Source organism: Alosa pseudoharengus, unplaced genomic scaffold, assembly GCF_046254945.1.
Source record: "Alosa pseudoharengus isolate Yale_2024_CS ecotype anadromous, Long Island Sound unplaced genomic scaffold, YU_APseudo_1.1 YU_APseudo_1.1_scf_8, whole genome shotgun sequence".
Lineage (NCBI taxonomy): Eukaryota > Metazoa > Chordata > Actinopteri > Clupeiformes > Clupeidae > Alosa > Alosa pseudoharengus.
Genome location: NW_027468870.1, coordinates 1,675,907 through 1,687,014, shown reverse-complemented (window position 1 = coordinate 1,687,014; position 11,108 = coordinate 1,675,907). Strand labels below are relative to the sequence as shown.

General features: G+C 39.6%; 1 long non-coding RNA gene across 1 annotated transcript; it reads right to left on the bottom strand.

Annotated features, from left to right (window-relative positions):
• Positions 1-875: 875 nt before the first annotated feature.
• On the bottom strand, positions 876-4,592 carry LOC143111603 (uncharacterized). Its single transcript, XR_012984557.1, has 5 exons — positions 4,549-4,592; positions 3,839-3,869; positions 3,205-3,323; positions 2,379-2,861; positions 876-1,710 (listed from the first exon to the last, which is right to left on the bottom strand). It is a non-coding gene; the product is annotated as an uncharacterized LOC143111603 (long non-coding RNA).
• Positions 4,593-11,108: the final 6,516 nt, after the last annotated feature.

Genomic DNA, 11,108 nt, shown 5'->3' with positions numbered 1-11,108 from the left:
TAACAGAAGGGGCACATTTATGTTGACCACTACAACATGACTCATTATGTCTGTAACTCTATAAAACACTTACTTTCATAAATGAAGCACGCCATCCAGCACATACACATGGAAACCGATATTTTAGGTACTTGGCCACGAACTCAAAACGTGTCTCCCTGAAGCTCTTCTAGAATCTTTGCTCTGAAGGCTGCGTTGCTATGGCAACATCAAATAAACGGAGTCTTTTCAAGGTATTTTCTGCTTGTACTGTCGTCAAATCCATGCTTTGAGGAAAAAATTCTTTTTATCATAGTTCCCTCTTCAATGAGCGATTACCAGCTCGTTTTTGTAACAGAGATAGCTGTTTATTGTCCCTAGGTTTACAGAAACACCTATTCATATTAATACGTATGGAAATCAAGTTAACGCTGCCGACCACTGTTTGTCTATTACATGGCCCAGAATGCCTTGCATGTCTTTACAACAAAACAACACAGTAAAACCTAAATGCCCGTAAACATATGCATTTGCATACTTGTAACATTTTTAATAATACTCTCCCATCATGATATGTAACAATAATGAAAAATTTTATTTGAATACAGTCAATGTGAAAACAACTCTATTATGTAAGCTATATATAGCTACCGTTCTCCTTGCTATTTCAGTTCGTAAGTCCATACCAGAGACGGTTGATAAAGCGAGACGATTCACAGAAGGGTTCTTCCTGTTCCCCTATGACGTAGGGTTCACAAGCGCCACGCCTTTTTTAGGAGACTAGCGAGAGATTCTTTACACTGTGGCCCTATGGAAGAAATCATTTTTTCTCGGATTATGCCCCAGCCCTTAATTATACAGCTCGAGATTGGGCATTTTAATACATTTTCTGTAATTCACATGTGTTCCTTACATTCTGACATCGACATGGCGTTTTTCAGATGAACAGTTAATGAGAAAAACGACTTTGTTTGCCACTTGTCTGTCTGTTTCTGTAACCCACTGGCACGCGATCTACTAAGTAGCCGAAGGTTCTCTGGAATAAGTTACCGTTGCTTACCACTTCGATGTTGATCACTCAATCGCGAAAATGGATTGCGTTCAAATAGGCTGTATAGCAGACGGCCATACACATAAACTAGGGCAGTGGTTTCTCAACCTTTTTTCAGTGATGTACCCCCCTGTGAAATATTTTTTCAGCCAAGTAGCCTTCCCCCTAACCAGCGCAAAGCATTTTTGGTTGAGAAAAAAAAGATTTAAAACAGAGCACTGTGCCATCAGTGTCTAATTTATTAAACTTTGGAACTAATAAACACATACAAAATTCAAACATTTGGATAGTAATCCATGACTACATTTATTGCAAATTATTTGTATATTTTAAAATCTCACGTACCCCCATTTGAGAACCACTGTACTATAGTATTGCATATTATTGTTTAACAAGTAGGTCATATCACATAATAATCTGGACAGCCAGGGGTGCGTTTCCCAAAACCATAGTTTGCATTGTAACCAACAAAGTAGCTAACTTAGTTAGCAACTATGGTTATGGGAAACGTGCCCCTGGTTAACAAGTTGCTAACTAGCACACCTAACCAGACGTCTGCTTTCTCAATTAGCCTTACCTCTGATGTTTGATAAAGTAGCGCCAATCGATGTATCCCACAGCGCCGCCACACGGCCATATCTTTAGGCCTACTACCCACGCAAATTACAATGGAAATACACCTAGGCCTGTCGCGATATTCAATAAATCAATTAATCGCATGATAATTAAAATTAGCTCGATAATTTTTCTGGCCGCGATAAATGCCATTTGCTTGTTTGTTTTCCTCGTCTCTCTCTCTCCCTCTCTCGGGTCCTTAGAGTAACGATGAGTGAACCCTCATGTCAGTCACTTGTCAGTCGCATGGTGTGTGGGGAGGCGGGACTACTGGCGTATCCTACCACAGAGTGCAGCTAAAAAGCCGCGTGAGAAGTATACCGGTAGGCACTAGGCAGAGAGAAAGCTAGTTGCGAGTTCCAGTAGGCTACGCCTAATAAAGACAAAAAAGATGGAATTGTTTCTAAGCCAAACGCGACAGCTGCAGTGTGGGAGCATTTCAGATTTAAACCGAATGCCCGTGGTGAACCACTGAACGCGTGCGAGTCGGTGTGTCGCATTTGTTGGAAAACAGTCGCAATTAAAAGCGGCAACACAACAAACATGCATATGCATCTAAAACACAATCATCCGCTGCAGTTTTCCCAGTTGGGGAAAAAAAAACACAACAAGTGGGCCGTCTTCCTCTTCCCGAGGAAAATTCTCAGAACGACAATATTATCGCTTATCGCAATAATTTCTGAGACAATTTATCGTCCAGCAAAATTTGTTATCGTGACAGGCCTAAATACACCACTTATTTTTTCATTGACATAAGGCTAAAAATATGATGAACACTGGCATTTCTCTTTCAGATACCATATTATTGAACTAGTAGAAGAAAGAGGTAGCTTGTTAATATAAGGAGTGCCGACTTGTCCATCCGATCCAAACAAGTAAACCTGAGGAAAGGAGGGTATAAAGTGTGTGAGGCTAACTTTGAATGGTATGGTTTTATTTGAAATTCACATTTTCAACAAATCCCACAATTTAACACCTGCATACATAGCCACATTCTGCAGTCTACCCACAAGGAAAAGAATAGCACAACTGCCCTAAACCCCCTCCATCAACTGCCAGTAGATGTGTCCTGCATTGAGTGGTAGTTAAGCATTTACAAAACTAAATACTGTTATTGTCTTTGAATTAACTAACATCCTGAATGGAGTGTAGGAAAGCAGGATCTCTTCGTTTGGTTGGATGAAGGTTGAAGTCATATGGCCAGCATTTACAGCACCTAAAACAGAGACAACACCACGCAAAGTAAAAAAAAAAAAACATCATGAATTACAATTATGTTCTTATGTTCTTGAAATTAAGTTACTACACCTGCACTTTGCTTTGCTTAATATGATCCTTCATACTATAAATGCTGTGATAACACAATAGGACTGAAGACTATGATACAGCTGGAGAGGCTGCCAAGTTAGGCAAATACTACGACTGACTTCTTTGAGGCCATGAACAGGCTTTTTGATGTCTTAAATTCACGGTATAAATGTCCATTCAAATCCCCTACTCCAGTTTTAGCATCAGTCAAATTGTGATTACAGCACTTGATTACAAACACAAACACTTACTTCTCAGGCGCATCTCTGACCCCAATCCATGGCGTCGTCCTATAGGACCACAAAGCAGACATCAGATCCACCATCTTACGGAGAGCCTTCAGTGGATTGAGTCTTGGACCTTCAGGTTGCTAGAGAACAATACATAAAGTGCAGCAATCATTCTCAGTGTGTTAACTAATGTTGAATAATAGATCTTTTTTTCCATACAGAGGGAAGTTTAAATCTAGTTACAGAGTTTCATAGTGACAGGCTGTTGGTCGAAACATGTTGGCCAATGCAGCCAAAAAGGCTTTTCCTTTGGCACTTGTAGAATTAGTTTCAACTTTATTTTGGTAGTGTTTCATGAAGTCTTCAGGTCTGATTGTTAGTAGCCTATATGAAATTATATTTGATATGTTTAACTTTGAAAGTCTGTAACTTGTATAGGGCAATTCCACGCAAAACTGTCACATCCATAATGCCAACTAAATACCATGGCATTGTGTTGGTGTTATGGATGTTACAGTTTTGCGTGGAATTGCCCTATACATTTGAATGGCCACAAGAGCGGACAGTTACAGAACACAGTACATAGCATTGACTTATCCTCTGAATAACACAGGCTCAAGTTCATTCCTCCCTGTCATCGCGGGTTCATCCTCACCATCCATAGCGTCCTTCTGCTCGTCCAACAACTGGGGAGAATTAGCAAACATGACGTTCATTTTAGTGCTGCTTGATAAGGGTCTGTGCAAGACCATCCGAGAAAAACTACTCACAACTGATGTAACGTTATTCAACACAATCGTTGAGCGCCACCCTGACTACACATTTGCCATCAGAGACAAACTGAATGTGCAGGATCGGGGCAGAGATCAGTAGAGAAAATCGTCGCGTCATCGAGGACAGACAGAGAATATGGCGTAAAACTAAATGTTTCACTAGCTGCTACGCTAGGCTGATAATAAAATTCAGTGCACTAACAACTGTGTACATACGGTAGCTACTCATTTTTTACTAGCAACTAAACACATTTCAAAACTGCTAAATCAATGTCGCTTGCAGTAGATCTGATCCACAAGCTATAGTGATGCCGATTTAGGTAGAGCAAATATCAGGTTCGTAAATTATCTTTGTAGCCTAACTACCAAATTAATCTGGTAGCTAGTGCCTCAGCTAGCTCTGCTATCGGTATCAGATGGTTAGCTAACGTCAACTAACGTTACTCCTCAATGAGCTAACATTCATGACGGCGACACGAGATAATAATAATGTTATTACCTAAACTCCGCAGACATTTTACTACATAGATAACTCGTTACACTGACACAGACTAATCACAAATACCTTGCCACATTTCAAACTGCCACTTACCTGGAAATCAGACCGCATCTTGCCACGACGATGTACCAAATTCATTCACCCAGGCCAGCTCCAGTTGGTCACAGCAAGAGAGAGGCGCGAAAATGAAAACTATTTGACGTTTTCATCAACGAGGTAGCGTCAGCGCATTCTGACCACGCCTTTTTAGGAGGCAGGAACTGTGTACAATTCCATTCCATTGTAGAAGCCTGTGCTGCTTTATCTTTGTATATTAAGGATCTTTGTCCATACTATCCCATGGCAGAGCAAGGATTTCATGATTGGGCAAGGTTGCCTGGAGACATTGTGGATACCCAGAGGCATTGATTGAGCATACTTGGAAGGCGTTGTGATAGAAGGTGAATGGTGTAAAGGTAAATGGGGAGAGTTACCCAATACCTGTGGGTGGTTTGCCAAATGATGGAAACTTTTGGAATATTTCTTTTTTTTTTTTAGCTTATGCACCCTCACACTGGAGTCCCCAGTTCATATACAAAATTTAGTATCGATATGTGACAGTGTTCCTGTGATATGGACGACTTCCTGTTTCGGAGCTTCGCCGCCGATTTCGTTTGGCTGTGACGGGCAAACGCTTTTGAAAATCAAAAATCCTTCTAGTAACTTTTGTGAGGCTTGGTCCAATGATGATGTACGTCAAGTTTCGTGGCGTTCGGACCAAATTTGTGACCTGTGAAAATTTAGTTTCGCTTTCTATTCAATCCAATATGGCGGACGAACGACACGCCCACTTGACGTCATCTTCTCGAGCAAGTTACACCGGTACTGCCCGGACGTTTTAAAGTTGGAACGGTGTCTCTGTCTCAAAGGGCCTAGGCACAGGGAGAAAAAATTTAAGGGAGACGGGAATAATAATAATATTAATAACTAGAATTGCGGTTCCGAGGAACTGCAAGAGTGGGTTTGATCAGGGGCATGGAACTCGGCCTCATCCAAGGATTCCAATGGTACCTCATTTATGAAAATCGGACATACGGGTCAAAAGTTACATGCACACACCTTCATATACACAGACAGCCCAGCCCAGCCCATTAGAGCTCTGCCAGGTGGCTTAGAACGCTTCCAGGTGCAAGCTTAAGCAATTAGAGCTGTGATGTCACAATCGAAATTTGAATTCTGAACATTCCGCCATTCATTTCAATGGGCCCAAAAAACGCAGAAAAACGGGAATACCGCGAAAACGACAAGGGCCAGCGACACGAAATCAACAAGCAAGTTACACCGGTTCGGGCCTGAATTTTTGGAGTTCGAACCGCGTCGATAGCTCAAACGGTCTAGGAGCAGTAGTTCGGCCAAAAAGTGGGCTTATAGGAAGATATAATAACTAGAATTGCGGTTCCGAGGAACTGCAAGAGTGGGTTTGATCTGGGGCACGGAACTCGGCCTCATCCAAGGATTCCAACGGTACCTCATTTATGAAAATCGGGCACACGGATCAAAAGTTATCTGCATCAACGCAACATCCAATAAGCTAAAACGCATAAATAACGTGGTTGCTATGCTGGTTGCTAGGGCAATCATGCTGGTTGCTCAGGTGGTCGCTAGGTTAGAAGGCCAGTGCCTCCTGAGAGGCCTGAAGGGTCAGTTCTGAGGTTGTTGACTGCTGAAACCGAAAAATGGACTGCATTTTCTTAAAAGACAATGTGACTGAAGTGCGGGCAAAGTTTGCACAGAAATGTACGATTTTTCCCACCCTCATCGACCTTGTCATAAAACTTGTTTAAATGATCACACGACGCCTCCTTGCTGCTTTGTCGTCTACATCAGCCTTTCTCAAACTTCTTTGACCTGAGGCCCAGTCAAGGCATACTTTGGGGTCATAGGGCCCACCTACATGAACCCACCCCCTCCTCCCACCCCCCATCAAATTGTAATATCATCACAATTATTATTTTTTTTATACTATATTGCTATACATGCACTTCAAAACAGTCAATGTTTAAAGTGCTAAGATTGTTCACAAAAGTTTGTGAAAGCATGCACATCAGAGTACTGCTTTACTAATGTAAAATATAATTAGGCCTACACTAGTTTCATTGTTTTTGCATTGTTGCATGATTGATATGCTATTTAATTACATTTCATTTGAATGCCTGAATGTAAGAATTCAGGAAACACAATACCAGCTTTTAATATTTATGTTGTTTACTAGTTTATGTAAATCACATAACACATGAACTGTTTACATACTACTGATAGCCCATTACTGTACACAATAGATTAGTATCTTCAGTGTTGGGCAAGTTACTTCAAAATCGTAATGTACTATGCATTACTTATTACTGTCATTTCAAAGTAATTTGTTACATTATAATATTACTGTCTCTGAATTGTAAGGCATTACACTACTATTGCATTACTTTTAAGTTACTTTCACCAAAATATCTAGCAATATGGATTTGCCATTCTAAATGCTGTTTATTACGCTCAATGCAGCTTGCTCTTCCAATGGAGGGAGATGTGGTATAGCATAATGACTGAGCTAGGCTTAAGGCAACAGTAGAATGCAATAGGCGCAGTGCTCATAATGCAATACAAGGAACAATCATAGTCAGAATTTTGTTAAAAACCGACAAAAGGTCAAAGTCTGGTAAATTGAGATAGAAATACTGTAACTTTAAGGCCTAGGCCTACTCATTAAAATCAATAGAGAGCCTACTATATTGTAAATCAAAGCTTAAAGGAACCGTATGTAAGATTGTGGCCAAAACGGGTACTACAATCACTTTCAAATTACTGTAGAGCGGTGTATCCCCTTCCCCTCCCCTCTGACTGGCAGAGTTGGCAACCGGATGACGAAACACTACTGACTTTGTGATTAGTAGATAGGTGGAGGGTGGCGCATCAGGCCAAAACACAACATGACAACATCAACATCAGTTGAGGGCTGCAACTTCACTTTTTAAATGACAATATCCTGGCCAGACTACTTTTGTCAGTGATATAAGTATTTGAAATGAACATGATTTCTTAATGTCTAGTGACATATCAGGGCAATTTTATGATTAATTGAAATACATTTTTTACATACGGTTCCTTTAATAAAGACATGTCAAGATGGTGGCCTACTGGCCATTTCGGTGCCCTAAGTGAGTGGCTTTGAGTGAGTGACATTTAAATGATAACTCAAACACCTAAAGTAAAATAAAAGGCCTATTATTTACAGACCATTACTGTGTATTTTTAAACATTAATTTCTGAAGAAATGCTGTTTTACTTATAAATGGTGCACTGTCACTATAAGAGCATTGATCTTTACGTTGTCATAATGCCCTTTTGCCAGCTCTTGTTTACAAGCCTTATTTGTTTGAGTTACATTGATAGCACAATATTAACAATAATATGCACAATGTTAAGTTGTTTTAAGCAACCTTCATTGCTTTGGAAATGGAAGTATGCAATGACATGTTGCTTCACATTTCGTTTTGCGAATACAAGTGAATTATGAGCCTGGTATCCACCTAGCTATCTGAATGGAATGCGTTTCAGTAGACTCAGCATATCATGTGCTTCATGTAGCCTAAATGCTTGGAAAACGAATGATTGAAGACCCACCAATTATAGTACTACGTGGTGATTGAGAGAACCCAAAAGGTATCAAACTTGCATGTAACATCGTGTTAGTGCGTTTTGACATTGTAAACGTTATTGATGAAGAGTGAAACGCAGTTTGCAGTAAAGCTACTATTCATTGGTTACATTTGGGTGCCCCCTCTGTCCTTTGGTGCCCAACGCAAAGTGCGTGATGCGCGTGGTGGGAGCGGTGGCACTGCCAGGCTACACAATCTTTTTCTGCATTTCTATCCCTTTATTCTCTTCAATTCAAGTTCACAGCACAAAGCTGACATGCACAACAGCATAGTTTGTGTTTTATCAAGAATCAAAAAGATTAGCGTGGCACTACTTTAGATGTTTCATTAATTTACTTGTGCTATTTCGCGAGCTGAGAGATCTTTCGGTTTCGCACACAAAGTGCACTAACTATTATGTTCTTCATAGCCTTGTCTCTGACAAGCTGAAAATAATGAGCGTAGGCTTATGTCCATCCCGCAAATAGAGTCCGCCTGCGAGTCTGCTGCAGCCACAGTCATATTCAACCAGTATCAGGAGATAACGTTCTACTATTTTGCGCGGATTTTTTCTCCTCTGTTGTTCTCGCGTGGTGTTTGCGAATATGTATAAAAAAAAACAAGCGCTTAATTTTGGTTTAAACTGCATTGTAACGCGCGTTACTGAAGTTTGTACCGAGTAAATATTACCCAATTTTGTTTTTGTAATGCCTTACATTACCGCGTTACCGCAAACAGCAATATATTACAGTAATTACATTACTTTTGTAACGCATTACTCCCAACACTGAGTATCTTCAAATAGTCAAGGTTGTTGACTGCTGAAACCGAAAAATGGACTGCATTTTCTTAAAAGACAATGTGACTGAAGTGCGGGCAAAGTTTGCACAGAAATGTACGATTTTTCCCACCCTCATCGACCTTGTCATAAAACTTGTTTAAATGATCACACGACGCCTCCTTGCTGCTTTGTCGTCTACATCAGCCTTTCTCAAACTTCTTTGACCTGAGGCCTAGTCAAGGCATACTTTGGGGTCATAGGGCCCACCTACATGAACCCACCCCCTCCTCCCACCCCCCATCAAATTGTAATATCATCACAATTATTATTTTTTTTATACTATATTGCTATACATGCACTTCAAAACAGTCAATGTTTAAAGTGCTAAGATTGTTCACAAAAGTTTGTGAAAGCATGCACATCAGAGTACTGCTTTACTAATGTAAAATATAATTAGGCCTACACTAGTTTCATTGTTTTTGCATTGTTGCATGATTGATATGCTATTTAATTACATTTCATTTGAATGCCTGAATGTAAGAATTCAGGAAACACAATACCAGCTTTTAACATGTATGTTGTTTACTAGTTTATGTAAATCACATAACACATGAACTGTTTACATACTACTGATAGCCCATTACTGTACACAATAATACTGTGCCCATTCATTAACATTAAACATCAGGCGTCTTGTTTACACATTTAAACCATATTTGCACTTCGAAATTCGCTTCCAAATTGTAGTAACTACATCTACGAAGTCTAAGGAAGATATCTATAAACATACTACATGGTTAAGATACATTTTGACAGAACTACAGACTTCGTGAAAGTAGCCTAGGCATAAAAAAAAAAAAGTTTTGGTTCCTGTTGGTTGACTGTTGAGGCCATGGGTCGGTAGGGAATTTTTTTTTTTTTTTTTTTTTTTTTTTTCTCCAGTGGCAGTAACGGATAGGTTGAAAATCAATCCCTCCAGGATTTCGCAAGGTTTTTTGAGACTGTTGCGACCTAAAATGCCTGGATGGAAGTTGCGGTGATTTGAGCGGTTTCTTGTGGAGAAATTGCGGGAGGAAGTGAAAATTGCAAAAATAGTTTAAATTTAGGGCAATTAAGGTTAGGAAGACCAAAATCACACTGATAATCTTGATGCTTATTAAAAAGGATAATCCAAGGTAAACAGTAAGGATTACAGAAAATCAAAGTAGGCCTACTTTATTTGTGAAAATGCTTTGACTAAGGTAATTCACAAAGCAGTATAGTAGAACTGTCCAAAAAAGACAGTCACCTAAAGAGATGGCATCATGTCATATGTTTCAATACATTCATATATTTTGTAATTCATATTAAGTTCATATCATTTTAATAAATCATAGACTGTGGCCTGCATAATTACTAATATCCAAGTAAGTATCTAGTAATTTCATATTGATTTAAACTATTTGACTACACTTCTGTTTAATGTCATTACATTGGTGGTGTACGTCTAATTGACTGCCTGCCCCTTTAAGGACGTGAGAGTAGCCTAATTACATTTCTGAGTGGATTGGAAGGTTTGCATATCACTGTTCGGCTACGAGTGTAAATCACTTTTTGCATAGTGCATTACCATATGTGGATGCAATTGGGAATGTCTTCTATGTCATTAGTTAAAATAAATGTTTAAAAAAACAACTCGAATGAAATCATTCTTGGATCATAGAAGAGGTAAATGTCTTGCAATTTTATTAATTTCTATGATTTTGGTAGCACTACTCAAACTAAGCCCAGAAGCTAGCAAACATAAGCTTGACATAAACATGACATAAGCTAAAAGGACATATCCAGGTAAACGTTTGCCAATGGGTTGCATAGCCTACTCAAATGTCAGTAAACCAAGTAGGCCTTAATTAACTTACTTTCATAGCCTAGGTAGGTTAGCAACACCAGGTTGAGAGATGCAAGCAGATCGTTAACGTTAGCCTTCTATTTATTGTCATCAAAACTGCAGAGGAACGAACACTTAGGGCAGTCTTTGGTGTCATGCAGAAGGTGCAGAAGTAAGTGTGCCATCTGGCTTAATATTCTGCGCGAGGGACTGTTGCGGTAGGTGACATTTCACAGTGAAACTACGATGATTGGTCAAATTTGAGAAAAAGTTGCGGTGTTTGGACAAAATTGCGAGTGCCTTGGTAAGTGACGAAAACAATCGTCTTCGTGAACAG